At 44.0% G+C, this 14,472-nt stretch overlaps 1 protein-coding gene and 1 pseudogene across 1 annotated transcript in view; both read right to left on the bottom strand.

Moving 5' to 3' along the window:
- The window catches only part of LOC147088186 (Fc receptor-like protein 5), a 509,517-nt gene that overhangs the window by 34,301 nt on the left and 460,744 nt on the right, over positions 1-14,472 (bottom strand). The gene's annotated exons all lie outside the window — the stretch shown is intronic.
- Positions 2,278-2,704, bottom strand: LOC147088201 (histone H2B 1.2-like; annotated as a pseudogene).

Raw genomic sequence — 14,472 nt, 5'->3', positions numbered from 1 at the left:
TGTATCAATCAGTTTCTCCTATGGAAGAGCTTGTAAATGTTTACACCTGCCTGTCTTTGTTATGTGAGTGTGGGTTTTACACTGTAACTGTCATTTTCTAGTACGGGAATGTGTGTATAATTCAGTATCTGCCAGTTTCTGGTATTTGTGAGTGAGTGTTACTCTCTAACTGTCAGTTTCCAATATGGGAATGTGTGTATAATTCAGTATCTGCTAGTTTCTGGTATTTGTGAGTGAGTGTTACTCTCTAACTGTCAGTTTACAATATGGGAATGTGTGTTTTATTCAGTATCTGCCAGTTTCTGGTATTTGTGAGTGAGTGTTACTCTCTAACTGTCAGTTTCCAATATGGGAATGTGTGTATAATTCAGTATCTGCCAGTTTCTGGTATTTGTGAGTGAGTGTTACTCTCTAACTGTCAGTTTCCAGTATGGGAATGTGTGTTTTATTCAGTATCTGCCAGTTTCTGGTATTTGTGAGTGAGTGTTACTCTCTAACTGTCAGTTTCCAGTATGTGATTGTGGATTTTAATAAGAACCTGCCAGTTTCTTGTACAGAAATGTGGATTTTAGTCATATCTGCCGGTCACTGTTATGTGAGTGTATGTTTTACTCTGTTGGCCGGTGCAGACACGATGGGCCGAAATGACCTCCTTCCGTGCTGTAACTCTCTATGATTCTATACAGCCAGCAGCGGGCATTGACTCCATATCAGTGTCTCTCTGTTCGTGTGTGTAAGGGAGAGAAAATGGATCTGCCTGTCAGTGCGATACGTTTGGACATTGAAACAACATCAATTCCACTGCTGCAAGTGACTGTGGGATTTATAATGAAACTCTAGGAATTAGGATTACTGTGAGACTGACTGCTTCTGCTGCCTGTGATAATAGGATTGAGGCCAGTTCTGTGTCTCTGCGCTCTGTGAGTGATAATGTACTTACTGTGTGTGAGAAGGAGCTGCCTGCACTGTTCCTTGTGTTCCAGGTGGAGGAAAGATTACGTTTATTCTGGCTCATTGAAGTATTTTGATACGAGATTAATAAGAGAACAATATTTGTTGTAATATATGGACAGGTGCTGGTAGAATATAAAAATAAAGTTATAATTAACATGTATGTTTATAATAAATAAAAATATCTGTAGAGGGGCAACCGCGATACAAACAGTGTCATTGTCTGACCTCACTGCAGTACAGCGGCACTTAGATTCTCCACACCAGTTGTGTAGGACGGTTCAATATTAAGTTATCAGCATCCAGACACAACCCAAACCCAGCACTGGACCATGAATGGGACCATCCGATTGGCACAGTCCAGGTTTATATCTCCCATTCCCAAGGGACGAAATATAAATTTCAGGAACGCTTCTTGGAATATACAAACATGGCAAATGCACTATAATGTGGATAAATGTGAGGTTATCCACTTTGATGGCAAAAACAGGAAGGCAGATTATTATTTGAATGGCAATAGGTTGGGAGAAGGGGAAGTGCAAAGAGACCTGGGTGTTCTTGTGCACCAGTCGCTGAAGGTAAGCATGCAGGTGCAGCAGGCGGTTAAGAAGGCAAATGGTATGTTGGCCTTCGTAGCAAGAGGGTTCGAGTACAGGAACAAGGATGTCTTGCTACAGTTGTACAGGGCCTTGGTGAGACTGCACCTTGAGTATTATGTGCAGTTTTGGTCGCCTTATCTGAGGAAGGATGTTCTTGCCATGGAAGGAGTGAAGCGAAGATTCACCAGGCTGATACCTGGGATGGCAGGAATGACGTATGAGTAGAAATTGTGTTGATTGGGATTATACTCACTGGAGTTTAGAAGATTGAGAGGGGATCTCATCGAAACCTATAAAATTCTGTCAGGCCTGGACAGACTAGATGCAGCAAGGATGTTTATGATGGCCGGGGAGTCCAGAACCAGGGGTCATAGTCTAAGGATAAGGGGTAATCCATTTTGGACTGAAATGAGGAAGAATTTCTTCACCCAGAGAGTGGTGAACCTGTGGAATTCTCTGCCACAGAGGGCGGTGGACGCCAGTTCATTAAATATATTCAAGAAAGAGTTGGATATGTTTCTTAAGTCTAAAGGGATCAAGGGATATGGGGAGAAGGCAGGGACAGGGTACTGAATTTGGATGATCAGCCATGATCTCATTGAATGGCGGAGCAGGCTCGAAGGGCCGAATGGCCTACTCCTGCTCCTATCTTCTATGTTTCTATGTTTAACTTGAGTGTAATGGGAGAAGCGTTTATGTCGCTCTTTCAGAGATATTGTGGGTGGCTCTTAAAAGAGCCGTTGTGTTTGCAGTTTGTTCTTTCAGGACAGCGTGGAGTTTTACTTGGAGCTGGTGTATTTGGTCACCACCTTTGTACCTTCCTACAGGGCATGCTTGGCCAGCTCCCCGGGCAGCAGCAGGCGCACGGCGGTCTGGATCTCCCGGGAGCTGATGGTGTGCCGTTTGTTGTAATGAGCCAGGTGGGAAGCCTCACCCGTGATGCGCTCGAAAATATCGTTCACAAAGGAGTTCATGATGCTCATGGCCTTGGAAGAGATGCTGGTGTCGGGGTGAACCTGCTTCATCACTTTGTAGATGTAGATGGAGTAACTCTCCTTTCTCGACTTTCTGTGCTTCTTACCGCCCTTCGGAGGCGCTTTTTTGACGATTTTCATAACGCCCTTCTTGGCAGCTGATTTCTTCTTGTCAGCCATTGTCTCGTTCAGGGAGCAATAGATTTAAGGAAACGCTGTTCCGAGCTCGTATTATATATGTAAGAAGTCACACAACACCAGGTTATAGTCCAACAGCTTTATTTGAAATCACAAGCTTTCGGAGCGCTGCTGCTTCGTCAGGTGAAGAGGAGAAATGCATATAGACACAGCATATATCGTCAGAGAATACTGCCAGATGATTACAGGTAATCTTTCTAACTGCCCTTTATTACACCTCGGCAGAGAGATAATCACAGCAATCAAAGGTGTGAATGGTGTCCAAACAGGTCAGTCAGGAAAACATTACATCAAAGAACAATGAGGTGGGGTCACAGGGGGTCAAATGTTGCAGATGCTGGGGTCTGTATGAAAAACAAAAAACAAACAAAAAACTATTTTTTTTGCTGGAAATCAGAGCAGGTCCGGCCGCATCAGTGTAGAGAGAACAAGCCAACGACCACTCGAGTCTGGATGACAATAGATTTTTGTTTGTTTTTGGCAGATTGTTTCATTAAATATATTCAAGAAGGAGTGAGATATTTTTCTTAAGGCTAAAGGGATCAAGGGATAAGGGGTGAAAGCAGGGACAGGGTACTGAATTTGGATGATCAGCCATGATCTCATTAAATGGCGGAACAGGCTCAAAGGGCTGAATGGCCTACTCCTGCTCCTATCTTCTATGTTTCTATGTTTTTCTGTGTCTTCCTCCTCAGTCCTGAATGGCCTACCCTTTATACTGAGGCTGTGGCCCCTGGTTCTAGACTCCGCAGCCAAGGGAAACATTCTCCCAGCACCCACCCTATCAAGCCCTGTAATAATGTTGTATGCTTCAATGAGATCCCCTCTCATTCTTCTGAATTCAAGAGAATGCAGGCCTAATTTACTCAATCTCTTCTCATTCGACAGTTCCTCCTCCCAGGAATCAATCTCGTGAACCTTTGTTGCACTCACTCTATGGCAAGTATATGCTTCCTTAGGTAAGGAGGTCCAAATTGTACCCAGTACTCCAGGTGTGGTCTCACCAAGGCCCTATATAATTGGAGTAAGGCTTCCCTATTATCTACTCCACCAGTTACATCCTCAAAGAACTCCAATATGTTTGTTAAACAGGATTTCCCTTTCATAAATCCATGCTGACTCTGCTCAATCTTACTATTAGTGTCGAAGTGCCCAGTTATTGCATCTTTTGTAATAGATTCCAGCATTTTTCCAACTACTGATGTGATGCTAACAGGTTTATAGTTCCCCATGTTCTCTCCCTCCTTTCTTAAATAGTATATGTAGGTGAGGCGTTTTTCTGTATCTGTCAGTCTCAGGTACTGTGTGAGAGTTTGGGATTCATTCTGTATCTGTCAGCCAGTGGGACTGTGTGTGACTGTGGGTCAATTATATTCATTTCAGTCTCTGGCACTGTCTGTGAACATTGGATACATTCTTTATGGATGGATGTTCTTGCAATGGAGGGAGTGCAGCGAAGATTCACCAGACTGATACCTGGGATGGCAAGAATGATGTATGAGGAGAAATTGGGTCGATTGGGCTTGTACTCGTTGGAGTTTAGAAGAATGAGAGGGGATCTCATTGAAACTTATAAAATTCTAACAGGACTAGACAGACTAGATTCAGGATGTTCCCAATGGCGGGGGAGTCCAGAACCAGGGGTCACAATCTAAGGATCAGGTGTTAGCCGTTTAGGACAGAGATGAGGAGGCATTTCTTCACCCAGAGAGTAGTGAACATGTGGAATTCTCTCCCACAGAATGCAGTTGAGGCCAATCCATTAAATATATTCAAGAAGGAGTTAGATATATTTCTTAAGGCTAAAGGGTTCAAGGGATAAGGGGAGAAAGCAGGGACAGGGTACTGAATTTGGATGATCAGCCATGATCTCATTAAATGGCGGAGCAGGCTCGAGGGGCCGAATTGCCTACTCCTGCTCCTATCTTCTGTGTTTCTATGTTTATCAATCAGTCTTTGGTATTGTGTGTGAGTGTGGGATTCCTTCTGTATCTATTAATCTCTGGTTCTGTATGTGTATGCGTGGCAATAATTTTCTATCTCTCCATTTCTGGTACTGGTAAGACACATCCTGCAACTATCTGTACTTTTAATTGCATCCTGCATGTCACTCACTGGTACTGTGTGTGCTGTTGGTATTAATTCTATATCTGACAATCTCTGGTACTGTGCGGAATTGTTGGAATTATTGTGTATCTGTCAGTATCCAATAGTGTGAGGGTGGGATTCAATCTCTATCTCTCAGTCTCTGGTAGTGTGTGTGTGTGGAATTCATTCTGTATCTGTCAGTCATTGGTAGTGTGTGTGAGTGTGGGATTCATTCTGTATCTGTCAGTCTCTGGCACCGTGTGTGAGTGTGGGATTCAGTCTGTATCTGTCAGTCTCTGGCACTGTGTGTGAGTGTGGGATTCAGTCTGTATCTGTCAGTCTCTGGCACTGTGTGTGAGTGTGGGATTCATTCTGTATCTCTCAGTCTCTGGTAGTGTGAGTGTGGGATTCATTCTGTATCTCTCAGTCTCTGGTACTGTGTGTGTGAGTGTGGGATTCATTCTGTATCTCTCAGTCTCTGGTAGTGTGTGTGAGTGTGGGATTCATTCTGTATCTCTCAGTCTCTGGTAGTGTGAGTGTGGGATTCATTCTGTATCTCTCAGTCTCTGGTACTGCGTGTGAGTGTGGGATTCATTCTGTATCTCTCTGTCTCTGGTAGTGTGAGTGTGGGATTCATTCTGTATCTGTCAGTCTGTGGTAGTGCGAGTGTGGGATTCATTCTGTATCTCTCAGTCTCTGGTAGTGTGAGTTTGGGAATCATTCTGTATCTCTCAGTCTCTGGTACTGTGCGTGAGTGTGGGATTCATTCTGTATCTCAGTCTCTGGTAGTGTGAGTGTGGGATTCATTCTGTATCTCAGTCTCTGGTAGTGCGAGTGTGGGATTCATTCTGTATCTCTCAGTCTCTGGTAGTGTGAGTGTGTGATTCATTCTGTATCTCTCAGTCTCAGGTACTGTGTGTGTGTGTGTGTGATTCATTCTGTATCTGTCAGTCTCTGGTAGTGTGTGTGAGTGTGGGAATTAATTCTGTATCTGTCAGTCTCCAGTAGTGCGAGTGTGGGAATCATTCTGTATCTGTGAGTCTCTGGTAGTGTGTGTGTGAGTGTGGGAATTCATTCTGTATCTGTCAGTCTCCAGTAGAGTGAGTGTGGGTTTCATTCTGTATCTCTCAGTCTCTGGTAGTGTGTGTGTGTGAGTGTGGGAATTGATTCTCTATCTGTCAGTATCCAGTAGTGTGAGTGTGGGAATCATTCTTTATCTCTCAGTCTCTGGTAGTGTGTGTCAGTGTGGAATTCATTCTGTATCTGTCAGTCTCCAGTAGTGTGTGTGAGTGTGGAATTCCTTCTGTATCTGTCAGTCTCCAGTAAAGTGAGTGTGGGATTCATTCTGTATCTCTCAGTCTCTGGTCGTGTGTGTGAGTGTGGGATTCATTCTGTATCTCTCAGTCTCTGGTAGTGCGAGTGTGGGATTCATTTTGTATCTCTCAGTCTCTGGTAGTGTGAGTGTGGGATTCATTCTGTATCTCTCAGCCTCTGGTAGTGTGTATGAGTGTGGGATTCATTCTGTATCTGTCAGTCTCCAGTAGTGTCTGTGAGTGTGCGATTCATTCTGTATCTGTCAGTCTCTGGTAGTGCGAGTGTGGGATTCATTCTGTATCTCTCAGTCTCTAGTAGTGTGAGTGTGGGAATCATTCTTTATCTCTCAGTCTCTGGTACTGTGTGTGAGTGTGGGATTCATTCTGTATCTGTCAGTCTCTGGTACTGTGTGTGAGTGTGTGATTCATTCTGCATCTTTCAATCTCTGGTAGTGTGTGTGAGTGTGGAATTCATTCTGTATCTCTCAGTCATTGGTAGTGTGTGTGAGTGTGGGATTCATTCTGTATCTCTCAGTCATTGGTAGTGTGTGTGAGTGTGGGATTCATTCTGTATCTCTCAGTCTCCAGTAGAGTGAGTGTGGGATTCATTCTGTATCTCTCAGTCTCTGGTAGTGTGTGTGAGTGTGGGATTCATTCTGTATCTGTCAGTCTCTGGTAGTGTGTGTGAGTGTGGGATTCATTCTTTGTCTCTCAGTCTCTGGTAGTGTGAGTGTGGGATTCATTCTGTATCTCTCAGTCTCTGGTACTGTGTGTGAGTGTGGAATTCATTCTGTATCTCTTAGTCTCTGATAGTGTAAGTGTGGGATTCATTCTGTATCTCTCAGTCTCTGGTAGTGTGTGTGAGTGTGGGATTCATTCTGTATCTCTCAGTCTCTGGTAGTGTGTGTGAGTGTGATATTCATTCTCTATCTGTCAGTCTCTGGTAGTGTGTGTGAGTGTGGGATTCATTCTGTATCTCTCAGTCTCTGGTAGTGTGTGTGAGTGTGGGATTCATTCTGTATCTCTCAGTCTCTGGTACTGTGTGTGAGTGTGGAATTCATTCTGTATCTCTTAGTCTCTGGTAGTGCGAGTGTGGGATTCATTCTGTATCTCTCAGTCTCTGGTAGTGTGTGTGAGTGTGGGATTAATTCTGTATCTGTCAGTCTCTGGTACTGTGTGTGAGTGTGGAATTCATTCTGTATCTCTTAGTCGCTGGTAGTTTGAGTGTGGGATTCATTCTGTATCTCTCAGTCTCTGGTCGTGTGAGTGTGGGATTCATTCTGCATCTCTCAGTCTCTGGTAGTGTGTGTGAGTGTGGGATTCATTCTGTATCTCTCAGTCTCTGGTAGTGTGAGTGTGGGATTCATTCTGTATCTCTCAGTCTCTGGTAGTGTGAGTGTGGGATTCATTCTGTATCTATCTGTCTCTGATAGTGTGAGTGTGGGATTCATTCTGTATCTGTCAGTCTGTGGTAGTTCGAGTGTGGGATTCATTCTGTATCTCTCAGTCTCTGGTAGTGTGAGTTTGGGAATAATTCTGTATCTCTCAGTCTCTGGTACTGTGCGTGAGTGTGGGATTCATTCTGTATCTCTCAGTCTCTGGTAGTGTGAGTGTGGGATTCATTCTGTATCTCAGTCTCTGGTAGTGCGAGTGTGGGATTCATTCTGTATCTCTCAGTCTCTGGTAGTGTGTGTGAGTGTGTGATTCATTCTGTATCTGTCAGTCTCTGGTAGTGTGTGTGAGTGTGGGAATTCATTCTGTATCTGTCAGTCTCCAGTAGTGTGAGTGTGGGAGTCATTCTGTATCTCTCAGTCTCTGGGAGTGTGTGTGAGAGTGTGGGATTCATTCTGTATTTGTCAGTCTCCAGTTGTGCGAGTGTGGCATTCTGTCTGTATCTGTGAGTCTCTGGTAGTGTGTGTGTGTGGAATTCATTCTGTATCTCTCTGTCTCTGGTAGTGCGAATGTGGGAATCATTCTGTATCTGTGAGTCTCTGGTAGCGTGTGTGTGAGTGTGGGAATTCATTCTGTATCTGTCAGTCTCCAGTAGTGTGAGTGTGGGAATCATTCTGTATCTCTCAGTCTCTGGTAGTGTGTGTGAGTGTGGAATTCATTCTGTATCTGTCAGTCTCTGGTAGTGTGAGTGTGGGAATCTTTCTGTATCTCTCAGTCTCTGGTAGTGTGAGTGAGTGTGGGATTCATTCTGTATCTGTCAGTCTCTGGTAGTGTGAGTGTGGGAATCATTCTGTATCTGTCAGTCTCCAGTCGAGTGAGTGTGGGATTCATTCTGTATCTCTCAGTCTCTGGTAGTGTGTGTGAGTGTGGAATTCCTTCTGTATTTGTCAGTCTCTAGTAGTGCGAGTGTGGCATTCTGTCTGTATCTGTGAATCTCTGGTAGTGTGTGTGAGTGTGGGAATTCATTCCGTATCTGTCAGTCTCCAGTAGAGTGAGTGTGGGATTCATTCTGTATATCTCAGTCTCTGGTAGTGTGTGTGAGTGTGGGATTCATTCTGTATCTCTCAGTCTCTGGTAGTGTGTGTGAGTGTGGGATTCATTCTGTATCTGTCAGTCTCCAGTAGTATCTGTGAGTGTGCGATTCATTCTGTATCTGTCAGTCTTTGGTAGTGCGAGTGTGGGATTCATTCTGTATCTCTCACTCTCTGGTACTGTGTGTGAGTGTGTGATTCATTCTGCATCTTTCACTCTCTGGTAGTGTGTGTGATTGTGGAATTCATTCTGTATCTCTCAGTCTCTGGTAGTGTGTGTGAGTGTGGAATTCATTCTGTATCTCTCAGTCATTGGTAGTGTGTGTGAGTGTGCGATTCATTCTGTATCTGTCAGCCTCTGGTAGTGTGTGTGACTGTGGGATTCATTCTTTGTCTCTCAGTCTCTGGTAGTGTGAGTGTGGGATTCATTCTGTATCTCTCAGTCTCTGGTAGTGTGTGTGAGTGTGGGATTCATTCTGTATCTCTCAGTCTCTGGTAGTGTGTGTGAGTGTGGGATTCATTCTGTATCTCTCAGTCTCTGGTAGTGTGTGAGAGTGCGGAATTCATTCTGTATCTGTCAGTCTCCAATAGTGCGAGTGTGGCATTCTGTCTGTATCTGTGAGTCTCTGGTAGTGTGTGTGTGAGTGTGGAATTCATTCTGTATCCGTCAGTCTCCAGTCGAGTGAGTGTGGGATTCATTCTGTATCTCTCAGTCTCTGGTAGTGTGTGTGTGAGTGTGGGAATTCATTCTGTATCTGTCAGTCTCCAGTAGTGTGAGTGTGGGAATCATTCTGTATCTCTCAGTCTCTGGTAGTGTGTGTGTGAGTGTGGGAATTCATTCTGTATCCGTCAGTCTCTGGTAGTGCGAGTGTGGGAATCATTCTGTATCTCTCAGTCTCTGGAAGTGTGTGTGAGTGTGGGATTCATTCTGTATCTCTCAGTCTCTGGCAGTGTGAGTGTGGGATTCATTCTGTATCCGTCAGTCTCTGGTAGTGTGAGTGAGTGTGGGATTCATTCTGTATCTGTCAGTCTCTGGTAGTGTGAGTGTGGGAATCATTCTGTATCTCTCAGTCTCTGGTACTGTGTGTGAGTGTGGGATTCATTCTGTATCTGTCAGTCTCTGGTAGTGTGTGTGAGTGTGGGAATCATTCTGTATCTGTCAGTCTCCAGTCGAGTGAGTGTGGGATTCATTCTGTATCTCTCAGTGTCTGGTAGTGTGTGTGAGTGTGGAATACCTTCTGTATTTGTCAGTCTCCAGTTGTGCGAGTGTGGCATTCTGTCTGTATCTGTGAATCTCTGGTAGTGTGTGTGAATGTGGGAATTCATTCCGTATCTGTCAGTCTCCAGTAGAGTGAGTGTGGGATTCATTCTGTATCTCTCAGTCTCTGGTAGTGTGTGTGAGTGTGGGATTCATTCTGTATCTCTCAGTCTCTGGTAGTGTGTGTGAGTGTGGGATTCATTCTGTATCTGTCAGTCTCCAGTAGTGTCTGTGAGTGTGCGATTCATTCGGTATCTGTCAGTCTCTGGTCGTGCGAGTGTGGGATTCAATCTGTATCTCTCACTCTCTGGTAGTGTGAGTGTGGGAATCATTCTGTATCTCTCAGTCTCTGGTACTGTGTGTGAGTGTGGGATTCATTATGTATCGGTCAGTCTCTGGTACTGTGTTTGAGTGTGTGATTCATTCTGCATCTTTCACTCTCTGGTAGTGTGTGTGAGTGTAGAATTCATTCTGTATCTCTCAGTCTCTGGTAGTGTGTGTGAGTGTGGAATTCATTCTGTATCTCTCAGTCATTGGTAGTGTGTGTGAGTGTGCGATTCATTCTGTATCTCTCAGTCTCTGGTAGTGTGTGTGAGTGTGGGATTCATTCTGTATCTGTCAGTCTCTGGTAGTGTGTGTGACTGTGGGATTCATTCTTTGTCTCTCAGTCTCCGGTCGTGTGAGTGTGGGATTCATTCTGTATCTCTCAGTCTCTGGTACTGCGAGTGTGGGTTTCATTCTGTATCTCTCAGTCTCTGGTAGTGTGTGTGAGTGTGGGATTCATTCTGTATCTGTCAGTCTCTGGTACTGTGTGTGAGTGTGGAATTCATTCTGTATCTCTTAGTCTCTGGTAGTGCGAGTGTGGGATTCACTCTGTATCTCTCAGTCTCTGGTAGTGTGAGTGTGGGATTCATTCTGTATCTCTCATTCTGCGTATATCCATTCGGATCAGGGAAGTTCTTTTATGTCTTCCCAGTTGAAGGAATACCTTCAGAGTCGGGGAATTTCTACTAGCAGATCTACCCCGTATAATCCCCAGGGTAATGGACAGTGCGAACGATACAATGGGGTGATCTGGAAGGCAGTTATGTTGGCTTTGAGATCCCGGAACCTTAAGAATACACAGTGGGAAATGGTACTGCCTGATGCCCTGCATTCCATTAGATCATTGCTTTCAACGGCTACTAATGTGACCCCCCATGAAAGGCTCTTTAACTATCCGCGGAGATCTACTACGGGATATTCGGTACCTTCATGGCTTACTATGCAGGGACCTGTGCTGCTTCGACGCCATGTTAGGTTGTCAAAATATGATCCTTTAGTGGAGGAGGTGGAGCTGTTGGAGGCAAATTCCCAATATGCTCATATTCGATTCCAAGATGGGAAAGAAAGTACCGTTTCAATTAAAGACTTGGCTCCTTGTGGTGGCCAGCCCTCTTCTGAGGATATTAACAATAGTCATGATTCAGATAATGTGGATGCTGTTACAGATACTACGAATATTTCCAATCCGACTGCAGATAATTATACTTCTATTAGTCAGCCCTCGAGGGATGTTCATGACCGTCCCAGCTTACCTCCTGATGGGATTTCTAATCCGGAAACCGTTGAAAATCAGGATATGGATAGCCTTCCTGCAGAAGATACTTCTGTGTCTTCTGGTGTGGGAGGGCAAGGAATTTCACCAAGGTTAAGAAGGTCGACACGAACAAGATATCCGGTCGACCGATTGAAAATGGACTTTTAAATTGATAGTAATGTTTTAAAACTGTTGAAATATTATATTATATTGTTTTAGTTGAGAGATACTTAATACTTTTGTGCAATGTTACTATTTGTTGTTGCTCACTTAGTATTGTGTCATGTTGAATTGTTTTATTTTGTCTATGCATAGTTTTAGTTGTAAATAATTAATTATAAATTGTAAAGGTTATTTAGGTTGGAGTATATTTTAAAAGGAGGGGTGAATGTGGTGATTATTCTTTGTTTAGTAAGAAGTATTGTGATTGGTTGTTTGTTTCCTGCCTTGGGATATATGCTGTAATCTCATTGGTAGTTGATGTCATGTGATTTGTGGTGGCCATCTTAAATTCAGTTCTTTCCAGCCTTTAGTTGGGACTGGGTGTTGAAAGATGTGCGACAGGATTTTTAAGTTAATAAAGCCTTGATTAGAAAGGCAAATCTATTCTTTATTTCAGTGTGTGAGAGTGTGAGATTCATTCTGTATCTCTCTGTCTCTGGTAGTGTGTGTGAGTGTCGGATTCATTCTGTATCTGTCAGTCTCTGGTAGTGCGAGTGTGGGATTCATTCTGTATCTCTCATTCTCTGGTAGTGTGAGTGTGGGAATCATTCTGTATCTCTCAGTCTCTGGTAGTGTGTGTGAGTGTGGGATTCATTCTATAGCTCTCAGTCCGTGGTAGTGTGTGTGAGTGTGGAATTCATTCTGTATCTCTCAGTCATTGGTAGTGTGTGTGAGTGTGGGATTCATTCTGTATCTGTCAGTCTCTGGTAGTGTGTGTGAGTGTGGGATTCATTCTATATCTCTCAGTCTCTGGTAGTGTGAGTGTGGGATTCATTCTGTATCTCTCAGTCTCTGGTAGTGTGAGTATGCGATTCATTCTCTATCTCTCAGTCTCCAGTAGTGTGTGTGAGTGTGGGATTCATTCTGTATCTGTCAGTCTCTGGTAGTGCGAGTGTGGGATTCATTCTGTATCTTTCAGTCTCTGGTAGTGAGAGTTTGGGAATCATTCTGTATCTCTCAGTCTCTGGTACCGTGCGTGAGTGTGGGATTCATTCTGTATCTCTCAGTCTCTGGTAGTGCGAGTGTTGGATTCATTCTGTATCTCTCAGTCTCTGGTAGTGTGAGTGTGGGATTCATTCTGTATCTGTCAGTCTCTGGTACTGTGTGTGAGTGTGGGATTCATTCTGTATCTTTCACTCTCTGGTAGTGTGTGTGAGTGTGGGATTCATTCTGTACCTCTCACTCTCTGGTAGTGCGTGTGAGTGTGGAATTCATTCTGTATCTCTCAGTCATTGGTAGTGTGTGTGAGTGTGGGATTCATTCAGTATCTCTCAGTCTCTGGTGGTGTCTGTGAGTGTGGGATTAATTCTGTATCTGTCAGTCTCTGGTAGTGTGTGTGAGTGTGGGATTCATTCTGTATCTCTGTCTCTTGTAATGTGAGTGTGGGATTCATTCTGTATCTCAGTCTCTGGTAGTGTGAGTGTTGGATTCATTCTGTATCTCAGTCTCTGGTAGTGTGAGTGTGGGATTCATTCTGTATCTCTCAGTCTCTGGTAGTGTGAGTGTGGGATTCATTCTGCATCTCAGTCTCTGGTAGTGAGAGTGTGGGATTCATTCTGTATCACTCAGTCTCTGGTAGTGTGTGTGAGTGTGGGATTCATTCTGTATCTCTCAGTCTCTGGTAGTGTGTGTGAGTGTGGGATTCATTCTGTATCTTTCACTCTCTGGTACTGTGCGTGAGTGTGGGATTCATTCTGTATTCGTCAGTCTCTGGTAGTGTGAGTGTGGGAATCATTCTGTATCTCTCAGTCTCTGGTAGTGTCTGTGAGTATGGGATTCATTCTGTATCTGTCAGTCTCCAATAGTGCGAGTGTGGCATTCTGTCTGTATCTGTGAGTCTCTGGTAGTGTGTGTGAGTGTGGGAATTTATTCTGTATCTGTCAGTCTCCAGTAGAGTGAGTGTGGGATTCATTCTGTATCTCTCAGTCTCTGGTAGTGTGTGTGAGTGTGGGATTCATTCTGTATCTCTCTGTCTCTGGTAGTGTGTATGTGTTTGGGATTCATTCTGTATCTCTCAGTCTCTGGTAGTGCGAGTGTGGGATTCATTCTGTATCTCTCAGTCTCTGGTAGTGTGAGTTTGGGATTCATTCTGTATCTCTCAGTCTCTGGTACTGTGTGTGAGTGTGGGATTCATTCTGTATCTGTCAGTCTCTGGTACTGTGTGTGATTCATTCTGTATCTTTCACTCTCTGGTAGTGTGTGTGAGTGTGGAATTCATGCTGTATCTCTCAGTTATTGGCAGTGTGTGTGAGTGTGGGATTCATTCTGTATCTCTCAGTCTCTGGTAGTGTCTGTGAGTGTGGGATTCATTCTGTATCTGACAGTCTCTGTGTGGTAAACCACTTTTATCGTTCACTATCGTTACACTATGGTTATCACTGTTATATCATTACACTATGGTTATCACTGTTTACACTGTTGTATCACTACACGAGGTCGCCTCTTGTCACGCTGTTATACCTGGGCTGACCACTGCTGACTCCGCCCATGGCTCCACCTACTTGCCCAGGTATAAAGGTGGTCGTCTGGCTGGTATTCCTCCTTGTTGGATCCGATCACCCACGAGGGTGGGCTCTGTTATTTAGCCAATAAAAACCTATAGTTACTGTCTTAACTCGTTGCTTTTCATTGGATGAATTGATAGTTATATCACTCTGGTAGTGTGTGTGAGTGTGGGATTCATTCTATATCTCTCAGTCTCTGGTAGTGTGAGTGTGGGATTCATTCTGTATCTCTCAGTCTCTGGTAGTGTGTGTGAGTGTGGGATTCATTCTATATCTCTCAGTCTCTGGTAGTGTGAGTTTGGG

Source organism: Somniosus microcephalus, unplaced genomic scaffold (genome assembly GCF_052327205.1).
Source record: "Somniosus microcephalus isolate GS21.2 unplaced genomic scaffold, FLI_Smic_1.0 unresolved_chr5, whole genome shotgun sequence".
NCBI classification, from domain to species: Eukaryota; Metazoa; Chordata; class Chondrichthyes; order Squaliformes; family Somniosidae; genus Somniosus; species Somniosus microcephalus.
The sequence above is the reverse complement of the archived record's forward strand: the minus strand, read 5'-3'. Positions and strand labels throughout refer to the sequence as shown.